The following is an 18,249-nucleotide window of genomic DNA, read 5'->3' as shown; positions in this document are numbered from 1 at the left end:
AATTTCGTTTTTGTTGTTTTCTTTTCGTATATTCTGATGATTTTCCAATTCATTATATTGCTATAAAAGTCAGTAGATTTTTCATTATAAAGATTTTTCCAATTGAAATTTTCATTTCTGTAAATTTTTTCTCATTTTGCTTTTCTTTTATAAAAAAAAAACTCATATAACATTTGAAGTTATTGATAATGAATAGATGGAATTGCATAAAATAAAAAAAAAGAACGAAATGAGTTGATACTGACCACACCTGAGTATGTTTTTTTTGTTCAATTAAAAATTTTTGCTTTTGTTATTTACATATATTACATACGCTAGTACACACGCACACAATACACCTCTATTTAAATGATTATGGGATAAATGAAATTGCGATTTTCAACATCTTTTTTTTTGCCCGTCCAAATATACATATATACATAAAAAATTATTTAAGTTCTTTTAATAGCGAGTGTCCTTATTATAGTTGATGCATACTATTAATGCGTTTGCAAACTGTTTATGAACATACGTCTAATTATACACTTTAACATATGAATGAATTATTGATATATAAATTTTAATAGATATGTATATATATATTGTGTATATAGGTGTACATTTAGGGTATGGTAAATGTGAAATTATAGATTTTATTTATATTTTTTGTTCAATTGCAAAATAATTAGTTAGGAAATAGTTAATGAATTGCATAAGTGAATTAAATATAATTATTACTTATATACAAGCAACAAAAAATTAGTATTGATGTACATAGAAATATATATATATTTTAACGTACGTGTAAAATTATGAAATAATTTTAATTTTTTATTCAATATTGCATAAAATTTCTATAGATATTTGTATGTTTATTCATACGTAAATATATGTACGATTCACATTTATTTATTGCATCAATTTGGGAGAAGTTTTTACTTATTACGAAATTTATTAATTTTCTATACCTTTAACATACTTTAATTTAATAACACGTAATTAATTGCATTGAAGATATTCAAATATTATTTTTACCACGTACTTTTTTATTTTTATTTACGTACATAAAAACCAGGAAATTTATTGAATATTTCAAAATTTCGTAGAGTTTTTTAAAAAATATTGTTGTATCTATATGAGTAATTGATATTTGAAATTATTGAACGTTTTCACTTCAAAATTTAAAATAAGAAAAATTTTAATAAAAGGTCTGTATACTTATTTTTAATTCGTTTAAATACATCATGCGAAATTTATCCTAGCCCAAAATGAATAAGTAAGTTTATTCAGTAATTATCAGGGTAGGTTAGTACCAAAATCTTAAATTAATAGTTGTTACTTAAAAGAGAAATGATCCATAATTTTAAAATCAAATTTTCATATGCATGTATATGGGGATAGAAGTGAATCTATTAATTAAAATCGAATCGGATTAGAAAGAGTACATTTTCTCTAGCTTCTGATTACAAATTTTTATTTTTTTGAAAAAAAAATTTACATGGTAAATGAACAACAAGAACCACACTTAATGTCGAAATAAACCGCAATACTTTACTAGCCATTCAGAAACACTTAAGCAAAATAACTGCAGTAAAAAGCGTATTATATTTTAAATAAAGTACTACTCAAGTAGTTATGCCACCATTGATCCTTTAATTTTTAATTTTACAAGCAGAAATTGAACAGGGAAATCTCAATTACTTTTTCTCTACTAAGATTAAATTTGAGTTTTTTTGATTTTATATACATATTTTGTCAATCACATTAAAAATTATTTTGCACCGCAGTATGAGCTTATTATAAAACAAATTTTCATTATTTGCGGTTAATAAATTTTTAGCATTGTAATTATCCCATTTATAGGTTGCGAATTTTGTAATTATTTTTGTTAATTGATTTTATTAATTTAGTAATTAAATTTGATCAAAATGCTCTTCCGACGCTTTTAATTAATTTTTTTAATGCAGCTTTATAGTTGAACAATATAAACACTAAATAATTAGCGTTCTTATTAGTTAGAATCTTTTTTATTTTGTTAATCGTTTTTGATTTGTAAAGTATAAAATTCTCTTACTAATTGCATTTTTTTATGTAATTTATGACTTTGCTAAAATTGTATTAAAACAAGAAAGAATATGATTTTAATTAAAATTTGCATATAATGTTTTTAAAAGTAAACAAAATATTGTAAATTTTTAGCACATTTCCAAGAAAATTAGAAATAATGTGCTTATAAGTTTCACTCTATTCGTCCGACCCGTGTTCGTCCGACTATATTCGTGTGCGCTTGTGCATGTGTCTATTTAGAAAACTTGTATACTACTTAAGGTTGAAAGACTTTTTGAAATTTTTAAATTTCGAAAATCTTTGATCCGAAAAAAAAACGTTAAAAATTGTAATCTTACACTTGCTTTTAAATTTTTTTTCAATTTATTACCGACCACATTGTATACAATTAGGAATGTGATAAAAATTGTCACCATTTCGAATTTTGAGGTGATGACACCAAATACTGCACAATTTGCAAAGTAAAAAACTAAACTAAAAAATCAACACCTCTTCATCGAAGAGAAGGGTAAATAAAATTATTTGTAGCAAAATGCGGGTCTGCCAATCTGTCGGCCTGTTTGTGTGAACCGACTTTTACTAAGGGCCAATTTAAATTTTTTAAGCATTTTTAGGAAAATATTCAATCGATTGGTTTGAAATTTAATCTGCGCTAAAATAATGGACCCTTAAATTTTTTGCAAAAAATTGGAGGTTTGAAACCGAACTAAGGGTCAATTTTACACGTTTTGCAATATTTATGGAATAAAATTACATATTACTAGGTATGCTAGCTCAAAGTTTGCTAGCGTGCTTAAAGTTTGAAAGCAGTATTTAAAGAGATTTTCGTAATCTTGCGGAACAATTTCCTTCTGATACCATAAAAGTAGTGGTAATGTTTTCCAATCAAAAATATAACTATACCTTTATCTTATTTCTTAACTCCTCTAATTCGGTGTTGAATTCGATCATTATGATCTGTTAATAAAATTTCAGTGAGAATTATGTAAGAAATTTGAATATTCTGGGAATTTCAGGGGTATCTTTATAAGTTTTTCAATTTGGCTATTGTAAAGAATGGGTATATCGTACAACTTTAATACAAATTTTGACCATCTTATTATTGATTGGACTACTTTATATCAAGTAAAAACTATAAACTATCAGTAAAAATCGTTAAAAATAATCAACATAAACTTCATTTTAATTTCCTGTCCATCACATTAAAAAACAACAATATTCGTATTCACAGAGTTTGTATTATATTCTACTCTATGTACTGTAAAGTTAAAATAGACTGCTTTCTTATATTATAAAATTATTTTAAGGCAACACTGTTAAATAATATAGAGTTTCTAATTATAGGTATCAAGGTATATGTTTGGCAGTTAAGTGTTTTAATTTTTATTTAATTTGCATAAAAATAAGTATCACTTCAACCTACATTCAAAATTTTACAAGCACATTTAATATAGATAATAGTTCCTGTATCTTTATAACATAGGTTTTTAATATCAAAACTAATAAAGCACTAAATTGGAATTTATGTCTTAATTAATCTTAAGTTTTTGTGTTGTATTGTAAAATTAATTCCCTTTAAATACGGAAAATTAAAAGAAAATTGATAAATGAAAACTTTTAAATAAACACACAAATTAAAACAAAAGGCAGTTAAGAATGGAAGTTAACAATTTTTTTATAATCCAATTAAAACGATTTTTCTAATTAATTTATTTCATTTTGCTTTTAAAAAATATTTCACCCGTTTCTCGAGATTGTACTGAAAAAATTATTTAGAGGGTTTTTTTCTATTTTGTTCAACAGAGTTCTTGAAATTGAGACACTTCAAAAAAATTTGAGAGAATTCGAATTGGAATATTAAATTATCTCTCTCAAATTTACCTAATGGATGCTTCTAGTACACAGAAAAATTTCAAACCATAAGTTTAAAATTGTCTTTTTGGGTTGCAAAATAAGTTAAAAGTTCAGTCAATTTTTCAAGCTAAAATAGTATATTGACTATTAAACAGATTGAATTACAATTACAAATTATTTTAAAGGAGTTTAGAGTAAAGTACGAACGAACCAAATAACAAGTTAAAAGTTAATTCTAATTGAACTGTACTAGAAAGGAGATTAGATTACTACAAATTTAAAAAAATATTTTCCAAAATTTTTCAGTAAAAATATATTTTGTTCTTTTGAAAAAATAATGTGCTTTTAAACGACCACTTTTTTATGCGTAAAGAGATTTCCAAAGTTTTTTTCAATCTATTAAACTTCGATATGGAGTTGAGGGCAAGTTCATCAAATTATAAATCTTTTTTCAAGACCCAACATGACTTTATTTAACAGTTTTCGGAAAGGAAAGTGCTTGGAAAGGAAAGTGTTTTGGAAAGGAAAGTGTTTTAAGCAAATAGAATGTGTCTAACAAACACATTCTATTTGCTTAAACTCTGTTGTTAGATAGTTAATATAGAAGCATGTAATATGAATTAATCGGGAATATTACTAAATGTTAGTTACACAAGTATTTTTTACTACTTCTGTCTTATGATGCAAAGGTGCATATTCTTTTTTGCTCTACCTAGTTGTTCTATTAAATAAAAAATTGTATAATGAAATTTTACATTTATTTCTACACATAAAACTTAAAAAATTTTCTTGTTTCCACTTTTTTATTGTTTTTAAGAAAAAAGAATTATTGTTTATCTATTCTATAATAATAGACCTAAAGACACATGAATTGAATTAATTTTAAAACAAAATTGCTTTCATTCATTCATACAATATACGCACCGCAATAACTTTAAAAATGTTTGTGTGATATGTGCATTAAAATAGATGCATATTAGATCCAGATTAATAGAAAATTCAGTGAAGATAATTTACATTTAAATCGTTTACTACTATAATATTACAGTGTTGCTGTTTTTTTAACCCGCCTTATTGATTCAGACATGTAAATTAGGTTAACATGCATTTAAAGAGACAAAAAACAAGAGAGTTGTTACTTTTTTTTACAAACATTTTCACTATTTTGTATTGTGTTTTTGGAGCTATTGAATTGGTGTTTTTCTAACAAAAATTAAAATGAGAAAACAAAAAGCAAGAAAAAACAGAATCTTATGAATAGTTAATTAATTTTAAATTTAAAATCAAAAATAGTAGTTATTATTAGGTAGTGATCGGAAGGAAAAACACTTTTTTTGAATTTGGAAAAGGTGGGAACTTTTTTAAATGGTTTCATTTTTTATTTTTTAAATTTTTTCTTTTTTTTTGTTAATAAATTTTAGGGAGAAAAGTAAATTGACATTCAGAATGTTGTAAAGTTCTAAGAATAACATACTTTTGTTTTATTTAATGTAAATTTGGAATTCTTTAGATTCCAAACATTCTACAAAATAATGGTATTCAGCTAGTCAAAGTAATAAAAAATTCTGTAATTTCCAAATATTTTGTTTTACTTATTTGATTTTCGAACAATAAGTAAGTTATTACGTAACAATTTTTTTTCTTATAACTAATATTTTCATTGATTTATTAATAAAAACTTAAATTTAATTATCCTCTACAAAAAATTTAAATATTCTTTGTTAGTTATACTGAGTAGAAACAAAATACGAAATTTACGAAACACTTTTTGAGGTAGTTACAAAACTGTTTCCTTTATATTGTCAAAATTCTGAGTTACAATAAATTGAGAAATATAATTGAGCATATAGCAAAGTTGTGTCAAAACAATGTTTTGCAATATAGCACTTTTTGTGAATTCTGCTAAAACTACTTTCATTCATATCGGAATACTTTGTAAAAATTGCATATAGGATGTGCAATGTATGCAACCTCTGGAATGAGGAACATAATTCTCGAATTTAAGGGCTAATTGCGTGAGTTAAGAAAAATAAATATATTTTTTAATGGCCTGGCGTTTACTTTTAGCTTTTAGAACTATTTATTAGTTTCTAAAAGTTGCTAAATTTCCAGACGGACGAACGAACAGAATGAAACTAATAAGCACTGCTTCTGAAAAGTGCTAAAAGGGAGCAAACTTCCAGGAATTTGGTATTGCTGTTGGTGTTGCTTTTAAATAAATTTCAATGACATCCAATAATTGGGTTGAACAAAATTGTGTGTTTTTAATTAAATTTTTTAATTAAATTTGTTTGTTCTTCCTTAAAATTATTTGTATTTGAATAAATTTATTTTGAAAAGTTTTTAGTGTACCTGCATAAGGAATTTATGTTAACTTGCGAACTGTGTTTACATTTGTTAAGATTTACAGAGTAGACTAAACGATACTTCTATTAGACACGTTCCCTGCTAAACGGTCATTTGGACCGATATAATAAAAACGTTACTGTTGGCGTACCTGTTATTGTGGCTTCATCATTTAGTGGATCACCATGTAACATGCGCTAGAAATGCTTTGATGCCATGTCAATTTTTGCTAAACATGGAGCACCTGATGCATTCATCACATTTACAGCGAATCCGAAATGACCCGAAATAGCTGTACATTATTGTAGATTGTAGATTTTTCAAGGGAACCGTGACTTACTGTAGTCTCCCAACGCCCCTCCTAGAGCCCGACTTCCCCAGCCTATGCAGGTGATATCTAATCGGGAAATGGCCCGTGAAAAAATTCGCAATAGCGCGATACCGGCTCCTGCTCATTACCCACAGCTCCGCAGCGAATTTCTCCGAGCATGTTGGAAGAAACATCTTCGGCTGACGGTACCCTTTCGTGTCCCTCCATTGAACACCGCATTCCGCCGCAAGCAGGCAGGATAGCCTAGTAGACACGGCGGAAAAAGGCAGACCACAGATAGGCAGCGGCTGCACAAAGTCAGCCCCAGATCCCCTCCGCGCCAATCCATCGGCAACCTCGTTGTCCGCATGTCCACTGTGGCCAGGCACACAATTAACGAGAAATTGTATTAAGAACTATGATGTACAGACCATGCGATACCAACAATCCCGTGCACCATGAATCGAGTTTGCAAAAAGAAGTTTCCGAAAGAGTATACAATCCCTAAAGACAACGGCTGTCTTGTATACAGACGACGCCAAGGAGAACGAGCATTAGTTCGAAGTGTATGGATGGACAATAGATCAGTTGTGCCATGCAGTTCCTACCTGTTGCTGAAGTATAATCACATCATTATCAGTTATCAAGTACATCTAAAAGCACATTTCCCGAAAATTTATCATTAAGTAGTCTTTCAAAAAATCACTTAAAATATACTCAAGCGTTTCCATCAAGCGTTGGGCAGAGAGGGAGGCGTGATACCGTTATAATTAGGCTTTACTAGTACTTATAATAATTGTTAAATTTAAAACAAAAAAAAAAAAACAATTTAAACATAGAACTTCTTCATTTTGAAAATAGAATTTCAATTGAATCAATAGACAACATATTTTTTTATAAGTTATAGAGGCTAGGCCAATAATTATAATTTAATTTTGAAAATTATTCAGAAGAGGTTTAATTTTTTCGGTCATCTCAAATAAACCAGACGAAACTAATATGTTCGTCTTGTTTCATAATTATTTAATTTTCCTTCAAGGTAAAATCATTTTTATACCCGTACGAACATATGTTCGAAGATATACTAAATTTGCCTTACCGTTTGTAACGCAAAGAAATGATGGTCTGAGTTATAGACTCAACTGTATGTTTTTGGTCAGCGTCGAATTATGAGTTCGAATTCAGCATTTATAGTTTAGCAAATTTTCTCAAATGATTTATTATATAGTAAGTGCCAGAGCCCTATTTAAATCGGATATGATAAATATCTACCCAACAAAGAAACTATAAAAGCTATTATATTAAAATTTCACGCAAGCGAATACATTGGTAGGGCAATGTGTTTGATTAAATTCGTTGAAATTGCTTCGCTCTTTCTGGTAGCTGCCATACAACTTCAACAATACTTGCAGTTTGGCCATATATAAGAAAATATTGAAAACACAGTACTGAAATTTTGCATAAATTAATATGGTAAAATGGCAACTTCAAATTATAGTCTATTTCATAGTCAGCTGTGACTTATTTATTCGCACATAGGATAACAAATTCGTACGGGTATCACAAAGTTGACACGGTCAACTCTAATTTTTCTCCTTTTTATATAAATTACATAACTTTCAATATAATTGCCTATAAAAGTAGCGATATTCTTAAGTTTATTATCAATTGTTAAAAATCGGTTTGGAAGTTTTTAATAAGCAAATTGAGAATATTTTATTGCACTGATTTCTCCGGAAATCTCAACTGAAAACTTCTTATTCATAATCTCAGCCTTTTTCCCATTTGTAAGTTTTTCAAATAACTATAAAACAAATATCAGTTCAAAAAAGCAATTAGCTTTACTCTACCGGTTTAAAATCTCCAAATCTGATAATTTAGAGTACATATACTTATATAATTACAGTAGAAATTTTCATAATAATAAGTGTATAAAATATTTTTGCTAGAATCTATTATATAAAAACTTAACTATATACTAGTACATCGTTTAATTCTACTTATACGTGTGCGTTTCATACGGTTTTTTGCTTAGCTATGTGTAATATTAACACTTAATAATTCATTATAGTTCATAAATATATTCAAATATATTATTTTTATTACCATATTCAAATTTTTAAAATCAGTATAAAATTTTTTACTGTAGATCATTTAATTAAGTATCAAAATATAAATTAAGGTCTTATTAAAAAATTGAATATTTTCATATTTAAAAATAGCCTGAATCCTTTTTAAATTGTTATTCAATAATATTATATTTGAATATAAAGGAAAAAGAAAAAAAAATTTTCTAATTTACGATAATTTGGAAAAATTTTTTTTTACTCCGTGCGTTTAATATTGCTATTAAAATTTATGTTTTCATGTATAGGAATGGCCATGCTACATTCATTATTATGTGTGCATGCATGTATGTGTTTTTATTTTAACTTTTTGTAAATTTTTCCTTTTCAATTTAAAAAGCTGCCGGGTGTTTTTTACCAAAAACTGCTGCTGATGCTGCTATTTTTGCTTCTGTTCTTATTTTAAACTGAGCCATTATTTAGTCGTATCATATTATATTCAAAAATAGTATGGTGCAAGAGAAATATAAGAAAAGTTAAAAGCAAATCACAAAACAAAAGCACGTTTTCTAACACGGTTATGTTACTTATAATGTGATGGGGACGACTATGATGACCATATGTAATTTTAAAAAAAAGAAAACCAAATTTCTGCTTCTAATATTGACTGTGTATATGTATAGTAATATTCCTATTCCATTCCAACTACATTAAACAAGTGTGTGTCCATAAAATGTGCGATTTTAACCGTGTCTTAAGAAAAATAAAATATACTTAATATGCAAAAATTGTTTGTCTATTTTTGTTGTTGTAATGCTATTATTGCGTTATTTTGGAATATTCGAATACACGATACTTACCGTACAGTAGTACACACTCACATTATTATTAAAACAAAAAAATATCAAATGTTGTGGGAAAAACTGAATTTTTTGTTCGTGTTCTTATACTATTTTGTTTGATGTTTTTATTTTTTTTTCTTTTTTGACTTAAATATAAATAAGATTTATTTCTGCCCAGAAGCTAATCAATTACTCTAGCCAAAGATATGACTATCTTTCAAAATCAACTGTATTTATGTTATTATTGTTATATTTTGTTTGAAATTTAACTATTGTTATAATACACGGTGTAATGTGTTATACAATATTTATAAACTATAACCGAATATACATATGCTATTGAAATAAGGTAAAGGAATTTTGTGATGCGGCCAAATATATATATTTATATATATATATATGTATATGTACGATTGGTATATTGTGGTTTTATACTTAATATATTATGGATATTAAAGTGATCATTATTGATGCAGTAGTTTTAGCACATAAATTTTTTACAATTATTGCTATATTTTTATGTCCATTATTATTAACTGTTGTTATAATACTCCTGATATGTACGCATGCACACTTGTTAAATATAAATATCTACATGAATACGTATTTTCCCGATTGGTGTTTACATTTTTTTGAAAGTTTCAGAAATCACCATAACTATTTCTAAAAATTAAAAATTTATGAAAATTTTATAAACCTTCATATTATTATAATCAAAATTCATAATACTTCAATTCTTTATTAGAATCCGTTGACTTTTTGGTATTCGTCTGGAAATCAAAATTTGAAAAAGTAGGCTTATTAGTTTGACTTTATTAATTAATACGTCCATGCGTTTAGTTGTAGTCAATTTTTTTGACCTAATCAATACTTCCCTTCTGCCGAATCAATCAAACTTTCTCTTCCTGCCGCAAAAATAACAAAAGTTTTATTAGAGTAATCTCTTTAGTCACTCGATTACCCAAAACCAGGTTCAAAGTAACGATATTCGAAATAATCGTTACTATAAAAAAAAACAAAACGTTTTTTTTTGTTTTTTATTTATTTTATATTATATTTTTTTGGTTAGATTAAAAACTATAATAGATAGATGGTAATAAACTTCAATCAATAACCACACCGCTTCTGGGTCAATTTGAAATTTCATATATGTATGATGATCATGAGCATATTAGATTATAAAACTTTCGAATGATTTTTCTATTACTATATTTTTGTTATTATTTTAAAATGCGAGTAATAAATGAATTTAAGAAAACTATATACATTTTGTTAAAAAAAAATCAGAATAGTCAGTCCCACATACAATTTTTCATAATATGTTCGTCTTTATTGACTATTTTTATACTAATAATAGCCGTAATATTATTCTTATTTAATTCGAATATTATTACGTTTTGTATAACTTTTTGTGATTCTTCAAACCATAGTAAGGTTTTAAGTTTGCCTCCGATATATCAAGACGACAAACTAATTACAATCTCAAAATATTATTAAATTTTAAATTATTGGCTCTAAATGAAATTTTTTAGTAATCTCAATTTGGAACTTTCTCCATTAAAAGATTTAATTAACTCTTCTAATATCAAAATCTGTATAATATCTTAAAGTAGTTATGTACACCTTATTTTCAATTTTTTATACGATAAGCAAATAATATCCATAAAATGGTATAAACGACAATGACAATATTGTGTATATGAAAACGCGGAAGAAAAGTTTTTCTTTTACAAAATTTTTTTTTTTAAAAAAGAAGTTTAACTTAGTTATTTAATGCAATGTGTCTATTAAAATGAATCATTGAACGGAATTTAAGCGCTCAAAAAATTTAAGTTTTTTTTCTTTTTCCAAAATTAGCAAAGGAAAAAAATAAAAGAAAAGTTCATATAATCTTCTTTAAATTTGCCGCTTTTATACTTTAAAGTTTCGGATATCTTAAAACTTCCCTTTGGTTTTCTTTTATTTAAATTTTCTCTTTATAAGCTGGTGTATTTTAAGTTATAATGGTGTTTGATTGCTGAGAATAGTAACAAAATTTGACTTAAAGCTATGACGTTTTTTACGGCTTTTTTTCCTTCATCTTTTTTTTTGTTTTTTTGAAATTTTTCACAGAGATGTGAATGAATAAATATAAAGTAAAACTAAACCACAAATTACTGACCCATATTGGGTATAATTGAAGGAAATTATTGAAGTTTTTTTAGAATAGTGATTTTAAGTTTTTCTGAACGCGATAAATAATAATTTTTGAACGATATATCTATTTTTTTTTTTGGAAAAAAAGTAGATTTTGATACGATTTTCTCATCAATGCATTTCGATTTTAGAATAAATTTTTATCTTAAGGGCATTTTTAGGCAATTTCACATTATACACGTTTGATTTATTGAGTAGTCTAACTAATTTAAATGAATTTATTATTAAAAGTATTAAGAGTCTAAACCAAAGGTATGAGTACTTTTTTTGAATTTTTTTTTTTTATGCAATAAATGTAAGAATTTGTAAAATTGATGAACATTTTGTCATAAAAATATTTTTCGACATATCTGATATTATTTGATTTTTCAAGCTAATAATTTGAATTAATAGTTTTTTTAGTTGTTTAAAAGACACCTGATATTATTTTGCATGAAATTTGATTTAGAAAATCTTTTAAAGACAATTCTGCTTTTATAGCTTTTGACGTAAACGATAAACTTTATCCAAAAACAAAATAATAAATTTCAAATTACTGCATATGAAGTTGACAATAATAACAACGAACTTATAATGGAGTCTGCCGGATAACGCTTAAGCACGTTATACCTATCCATTATATATCTATTAATTTACTCAAATTTTTAAATGCGTTAATTACAATTTCCGCAACATTACAATTTATGACAATAATTTTAGGCTTAAATAACAAAAGCTATAGTGTAAATGTGGCAATAATTCTCCTGTATTCATAAGTTTAATGTTGCATATATTTAGGATGAATTGTGAAAAAAAAAAAACAAATAAAAATGTTTCAGTCGGTCTAAATCGACTGAATTATGCAATCACTTTCACGATGTGAACATAAAAACTTATTTTGAAATATTTAGAATTAGCTTTCATAGTTCTATAGAAGTTGCTCTCTTTGAACTTCTCAAACCATTCCTTAAAAACTTTACGGATATGTATTACCTATAACTGGACACAATAATAACAAACTTCATGTGGCTAACTTTATTATTTTGTCAAAAATTTAATATATGGTTTTTGAGGTGTATGGCAGCTACCAAAACCAATGCACTCGTTTCATTAAAACTTCCACAGTAGAATATAATTGAACACACGTATATAAAACTTAATATAAATATCTCTTTAAGTTTTTGGAATATTTAAAAAAATCTCTTTGAATTATATGGCAGGTAGCCAAATCCGTTGTCGAAAATAGTCCAATTAGAATAGGGCTCGTACCTGGAGCAAAAGAAACAACTTGTGAAATTTTGATATCGATTGAACAGTCATGTCTAAATCAACGTAGAATTTAACGTTGAGCAAGAATATACATGTCCATACCGCAGACGACTCTTTCAAGTGGTTACAAACTCCATGCAAAAGTCAATATACCCTTCACGAAGTTGTAGTGTAGGGTATAAAAATGTGGAAATAAATGCTTGTAGCATTATAATTTAACTAGATTACGTTAAACTCATTTGAAGCGTAGGTATTTATCATTGCTTGATTGCAGTTGTTTTTATCATAGAAATGCAGCGGACACAATCAAAAGGTTGAAAAAAGTATAGCTTCTCCTAAGAATTATAGCTTATAATGTCATTTTTCTGCAGTAAATTAATTTTCTCATCATTACACACATACCTCATAATATAATAACTAAGACTTTTCAGATGATATAACATTTAAATGAACTTTTAAACCATTTAAATGTTAAACTATTATTTCGTTCAAAATAAGGATATTATTAGAAAAGCACGAGCAAAGGGATTAGTTTTCGGAAAGGAGTTAAACCTTTCCCAAAGAATTTGTGATTCTATAAATAATCCAATACGAATTGCCACATAGAAGAAGAATAATATCGAGTATGAAAAAATAATTCAACTACAAATTTGCCGATACTTTGCTTTTATAAATATTGTAAGAAAATATTACATTTGTTTTTTAGATATAGGGAAAGTTTAAAATTTGTGCCGATATAAAAATAATAGTTGCTGGAACTTCGTTTCACTGAAAAACTTATTGACTTTTTATGTTCTCAAGCACTTTTAGAAATAAAAACAATAATGTAGTTAATTATTTTCTGAGAAATTTCCAAAAATGTGAAATCAGCATTTACTGCAGGCACAGTTGGTCAGAGTTCACATAATTCCAAAAGTTCAACACATCTTCGTAATAATGTTTGGTATACATTTGCACCCGTTTATTAAAATCTCTCAGGTAAAATTGATATGATTATTACAAAACTTCATTATGTTATTCCATTTATGCGCTATTAAGCCACGGAGTACCTTCATAATATTAAGTCCCCGTTAATATTATGGGTACATGGGTGAAATACGTAATAACTAACCGGATTGCATATTTTCTAGTTTAGTAAAAGTGCTAGTAAAGTAAGCTTTTGCAAAAGGGTGCTAGTAAGCTTTTGGTTGACATACCTAGGAAAACTAAATTTGGCTCTTAGTAGAGTGTCACTTTGTGGCATCCGAATTTTTTGAAAAGTTTGCCAGGTAGTTTCCTTAACAACCAGAGCTCAAATGAGAAATGTCATCAAAATCAGTTAAGTCAAATTTAAAATACACGCATGTCCGACATCTCAAAACACACAGACCGACATCTCTCAATAAATAGTTTGTTTTCGTTTTCCTACCAGGGAAAACGCCACATGCAAAATTTGGTGCTATCACATAACCTCCCTATTGTAGACAATGAGGTCGGTAAAAAAATATAACTATAATATTTTTGTTAAAAGTAATATAGCTTTAATGTTTCTATTATATTGAATTAAGATGATTTGAATTTTTATAATGAATCTATTTTATAAGAAATTTCTGATGACTCTTAAAAATCAGATTAATTGTTACTTTTTGCCTTTTTAAAAAATTTATAAATTTATTATCTGAACATTATTTAATGTAGGTACTTCTTTAAGATCGCACAGGTGGAAAATTCTTTTGCTTTGTTATTATATTTACATCAAAAATTACAGGTATCTATATGGTTATCTATAAAATATAAAATCAAATTGAGAGAAAATTCCAATATATACATATGTATAACACACAAATGTGCAAAAAAAGAAAACGATTTGTATGTATTTTTGTAGTAAAGTCGAAGCAAATTAAAGTATAAGAAATGACAAAAAGGCAAAAGATTACGAAAAAAAATTAAAGAAACAATTAAAATAATAAATGTCACTGGTAATTAACCATCCCCAAAGAACTATTCAAAAATTCTTCTCACTTCGTGTTTTACCTTTTTATTAAAACGATTTCATGCGCCCATTATATACGCTATGATCGTAATATTGTTGTGAATAACATAATCTCTTGATATTAATAATAATGTAAAACACTCTTTGCACTTTAAGTTCAAACTCTGTAATTGCAATAATAATAATAAACACGGTCAGGAGCTTAAACAATCTTTTAAATAAAACTCATTAGTTTAATAATTTTTAAAATTTAAACACAATTATGTTTAGTCAGTATTCTCAATACATATATGTATGTACTTAAACAGTAAATTCCCAATAAAATTGATTTTGTTACATTTTGATATTTAAGCAAAAACTGTTATATTTTATAGTTTTTGGTTTAAATTTGAATAATTCAGATATAGCCATCATAGTAATGAGGCGCAAACTAACTTATACCATTTAGTCAAATACAGCTTATTTTACTTTATTTTGCTTAGCTGGCTTAGCTTAAGCTTTTTGACCATATTCAATTACAAACTGAAATCTATTTTAAATCCAATCTACTATATTACAGAAATTTCAAAACTAAATAAGTTTAATTAAATCGAAAAATTTAATTATCTTTTCCCTAAGGAATTTTTCAATTAAAAGATATATTTTATCATATATTTTATCATATATATCATGTATATTATATAAGGACATAATATTATATCCTAAAAAAATATCTACTAAGAAGAATACTTAATTTCTTACATTAGATTCAGTCTTCACAGTCAAGAATCACATACCGTTTTGGGAACTATATCTGATCTACATCTTTTAGTAATTTTTAGTGATTTTTCAAATACTTTATTAAATATAGGTTTAGAAGAGCTATGTGTTCACTGTAAGATAACTTTTTTTAAATATTATGGTGCACATATTTTGCAAAAACAATTTTCTGTTGTGTATAAATTATCAATGATTTTGCGTTTATTTCATTTGCGCAATATTATTTGCAAAGTCATTTTAGTAAGTTACAAAATTATTTAAGAAAATAGAAAATGTATTTAATATGAAGAAGAAAAAAACAGATGATCATCAAATAAAAACAAAAACACAACATCACAAATCAAAACTTAAGTTTTATACGCACCACAAAAATTAAGTACATATGTATGTACATCACATTGTGCAGTTGAAGAGAAAGACGCAAAAAAAAATAGCAAAAAATAAAAGAACATGAAGTAGAAATATTATTAAGTAAAGTAACTCTTCGACATTATCCTTTGGTCAAATCAAGCAATGAATATCACTGGAAATCAAAAAATTAAAATTTTAACATTGAAATAGAGATTTGTGGAGTTCAGAAAGTGTATGAAAAAAATTAATTACCGCACCTTTTGTAAATGGTTTTTAATGGTTTCATTTCGTTTTTTGCGCTCCTGTGATTGAAGAGATTTCTTTTTACTATTCCTGCCTATATACATTTATGGTTTAGTTTCTTAGTTTCAATTTTAGTTTTTAAGATTTTATTTATTTTTTCTTGTGTCTTAAAATATGGGTACGAGGTACTACAAATTGTGAGTTATATAAATTCGTAAAATGATTACAAATAATTTTATAAAGTTAATAAAAATGTTTTTGTTTTTCGATTTTTCAGTTCAATAAACTCTGCTTTTTTAAACATTTTACATAATAATTTTTGCGATTGCGTATCATTTTTTTGAATACTTCTCTTAGATTTGAGAGTTTATATAGAATATTTTCATAAAATAAAATAGTATTGAAAAGTAGTACTTTTCCATTGCACGAGAGAAAATACTGCTCTCAAAAATATTTCAAAATGCTGCTAAAATTCAGCTGCAGAGTCCTACAATTTACGCAGTAGAAGAAAAACAATTTCAAAACTTTGATAAAAACGGATTTTAGATAACGGTTAATTCCAAGTTGCCACTTTGTCATTTCCATGCTGAACAATGCTGTATAGGGGCGAACAAATCCAGCCGCTACTTTTGTGAACTTATAAATGTTTAAAAATGACACTTTCAGATCTTTGAGGGGCTTCTACTAAATTTTTTACTATGGAAATAAGCTTCTAGTAAAGTGTGTAGAGGTCTCGTAAACTCATCCATGAATGGACGGTAAAACTAATACGCTTTTGAAACTTTTTTTCAAAAATTTTATGGGAAAGTGCTTAGAACTAACTTAGAAAATTTTATGTTTATATATAAAATTTTTTTAAAAAATTGTTACTCTTCATAATTTTGGAATAAAGTTGAGAAACTTAACGAAATTCTGACTAATAACAGGCTAAGCAATGTAGAAACTGTCAATATAAAACGAATATTATTTAGTTTTAAATTCTATTTAGGCCGGTCCTGCTTTTAAATATAATTATGCTCAATACCTATATTTGAAAGCCTTGATTTAGCGTTGTATTCTTACAAAAATTTATTAACAAATCTTTTGCCAATTTAGTTAAAAAAATGTTTGTTTTCATTTTAACAATAATTTTGTAAAATTTATGATTTCAAAGATAAGGTTTGCGAAATTTGAAATTTTACTAAATGATTTAGTCTTGCATTTGAAGTTTAGAAAATAGGAGCAATCTAATAAGTAGAATTGCAATCTACACAATGTTGGAATTTGAAAAATATCTGCGATTTTTCATATAAAAAAAGTTACTTTAAAACGTTTGGAAAAATCCAAGTTTATCTAATTGTTTCATATACAGACATTTTCACATACGGACATTTCATGGTTACCGTATGGTAAAAAAAGCAAGCCGATAGCTTTTAAAAGACGTTTCATCCTTATGTAAAGTTTTCTTGCAGAAAAATATTTTTTCTTATAAAAATTCATTTAAAGAGCCAAATTTGAGAAATGCAATAAGAATTAGACTGTATGCATTTTTCATGTTACCTAAAAATGCCACAAATATTTCATATTTCGTAGTGCGCACTTTTTCTTTTTGTGATATTTTCGTTTTGCTTTTTCTATTAAGCAGAATTTTTTTCGGTAATTTTCTTTTTATACTAAATTATTTCTTTGCTAAATCACTGTGTTAAATGCATTAAATGAATAATTATTTTGATTTCAAATATCAAATATTAGAAAAATCTAAAACTAAGAGATGTGGATAAGAACTTTTCAAATTGAAATTTAAAGTACTCCTGATTAGACGAATATTATATTAAATATATACAAAATAAAATAAAACATTTTAATGGTATTTAGAAAACAAATTAAGGCAAGGTTAAATGAGGGCTGATTCAGTGATTCTGATAGGTTAATTGTAACCTAAACAAAACACATATCCAGACCTTTGTCTATGAATATATATCGAAATTTAGTTCCAAATTTATTAAAATATGTATAACTATAATTTATGGTAGAAAC

This window comes from Condylostylus longicornis, unplaced genomic scaffold (assembly GCF_029603195.1).
Source record: "Condylostylus longicornis isolate FDR11 unplaced genomic scaffold, ASM2960319v2 ptg000016l, whole genome shotgun sequence".
NCBI classification, from domain to species: domain Eukaryota; kingdom Metazoa; phylum Arthropoda; class Insecta; order Diptera; family Dolichopodidae; genus Condylostylus; species Condylostylus longicornis.
This window is presented reverse-complemented; position numbering follows the sequence as displayed.